We start from the raw sequence: 2,413 nt of genomic DNA on the forward strand, positions 1-2,413 counted from the left end.
TGGGTCCAAGATGAAATTCACCCTCTTTTGTCTCATTCGGCACAGAGAAAAATATAATAAATAAAAAAACTGATCAGAAAAACCTCAGACCCTGTGTGGGGTCTTAATTTGGGTATACATGCTTGCCAAAAAAATTTCAAGCCATTTCGATATGAGATAATTCCTTATTTGACACCAGACAAATGACATATTCCTTCTTTGGCCTTCGAAATTTTTTTCTTCCTTATTTGACACTGACTTCAACTTTCGTTCCCAAATTGACATTCTGTTGGAATTCCCGTCGTGGAACCATCAAATGCCCTGCGAAAAGACAATGTTGTCCATGTGGGTCCCACCACCCTTCTTTCCTCCCCTTCTCCCTCCTCTCCTCCACACTGGAGCCTCCCCCTGCAGCCATGCCGGAGCTTCCCTCCTAGGCGGCCGCGCCTCCCTGCGACTCCTCGGCGGTCTGCGCCTGCCGGCGACGCTCGGGCGAGCGCCGCCGGTGCCTGGACGCGCATGGGCCTGGCCCACGGAGGTGACTCGCCGGGGAGGACAAGGCGAGCCCGGCGGCATGGACTCGCCGGAGGAGGCCGAGGCGGCGCTGGTGCACAAGATCTCCGGCCTGGCCGCCGCCATCGCGAAGCTGCCGTCGCTGAGCCTGTCGCTGGAGGTGAACGCGCTCTTCACCGACCTCGTGACGGCCTGCATCCCGCGCAGCACGGTGGACGTGGAGCGCCTGGCCCCAGAGCTGTAGCGCATGCGCGCGTCGCTCATCCGCCTCTGCGCCGACACCGAGGCCCTGCTGGAGGCGCTCTACTCCGACCTGCTGGCGACCTTCGACAACCCACTGGACCACCTGACGCTCTTCCCCTACTTCAGCAACTACCAGCTGCTGAGCCAGCTGGAGCACGGCCTGCTGGCGCACCACGTCCTGGGCCCGCGTCGCCTTCGTCGGCTCCGGCCCGCTCCCGCTCAGCTCCCTCGTGCTCGCGGCGCGCCACCTCCCCGCCGCCGCCTTCGACAACTACGACATCTGTGGGGATGCCAACGACCGGGCGCTCCGCCTCGTGAGCGCTGACGCCGCGCTCGCCGCGCGTATGGCGTTCCGCACCTCCGACGTGGCCGACGTCACCAGGGACCTGGCCGGATACGACGTCGTCTTCCTGGCGGCGCTTGTGGGCATGGCCGCCGAGGAGAAGGCCCGCGTGGTGGAGCACCTCGGGAAGCACATGGCCCCCGGCGCCGCGTTGGTGGTGCGGAGCGCGCGGGTTCCTGTACCCCGTCGTGGACCCCGAGGAGATCCGCCGGGGTGGCTTCAACGTGCTCACCGTGCACCACCCGGAGGGGGAGGTGATCAACTCCGTCATCATCGCGCGCAAGCCTGTCCCCGCCGTCGACGCGCACGCCATCGCTGGGAGAGGGAGAAGGAGAGGAGAGGAGGGAGAAGGGTGTGGAGCATGGGCAAAATCGTCTTTTCACAGGGAACTTAACGGTGGTTGGATGGAAAATCGAACAGAGTGTCAAGTTGGGAATGAAAGTTGGAGTCAGTGTCAAATAAGGAAGAAAAAAATTTCGAGGGCCAAAGAAGGAATGGGTCATTTGGCTGGTGTCAAATAAGGAATTGTCTCTTTCGTTATAGGCGGAGTATACATGCTTCACAGAGGTACATGTGCCTTTTCATCGAACCATGACTATACACATAGGTTATCAAGGTTTCTGTGGTTCATACGCATTCCGGTGTCGTATTGGTCTCAAACTTTTTTTTAGGCTTGCACGTGCCACGTGTGAAGGAAACATCTAGTTTGGGATTTTCCGAAGATGATTTGCTAATTTCTAAGGTTTAATTGAATTTCCGCGCGATGACACCGATTAATTATAGGTTGAAGTGAGTCTACCCACGAAAAGATCCGAAATAGTGCCAAACTTTAATACAGGCTCTAATGTGCCCTTGGGATAAGAATTTTGTGGAGATGGATGAAAAAATCTATTGGGTCCAAGATAAAATTCACCCTCTTTTGTCTCATTCAGCACACAGAAAAATATAATAAATAAAAAAACTGATCAGAAAAATCTAAGATCCTGTGTGGGGTCTTAATTTGGGTGTACAAGCTTGCCAAAAAAATTTCAAGCCATTTTGACATAGGAATACATATGCTTCTATTTATTCAGTATATAAAAGAAAATTTTTAATATATATAAACATCACTTCGGTTTCAAAAAACTGGCATTGATGAGAATAAACCAACAGTGATGCTGGTTATCACTGTCGGGTTATTTTGAAAACCGGCAGTGATATATAAAAAATTAAAAAAAATGGTGGCAGCCCTCGGGTTCGAGCTGCAGAGTTTAGAGACTTAACCGCTGCGCTAGTATAGGATGTGTGCCAAAGGTTATTTATTTTTTCGTTTTGACCTTTAGGCAGCTTAATAAA

General features: G+C 53.0%; 1 pseudogene; it reads left to right on the top strand.

Moving 5' to 3' along the window:
- The first annotated feature begins 553 nt into the window (after window positions 1–553).
- Window positions 554–1,599, top strand: LOC136489858 (nicotianamine synthase 9-like; annotated as a pseudogene).
- Window positions 1,600–2,413: the final 814 nt, after the last annotated feature.

Source organism: Miscanthus floridulus, chromosome 10 (genome assembly GCF_019320115.1).
Source record: "Miscanthus floridulus cultivar M001 chromosome 10, ASM1932011v1, whole genome shotgun sequence".
Classification (NCBI taxonomy): Eukaryota; Viridiplantae; Streptophyta; class Magnoliopsida; order Poales; family Poaceae; genus Miscanthus; species Miscanthus floridulus.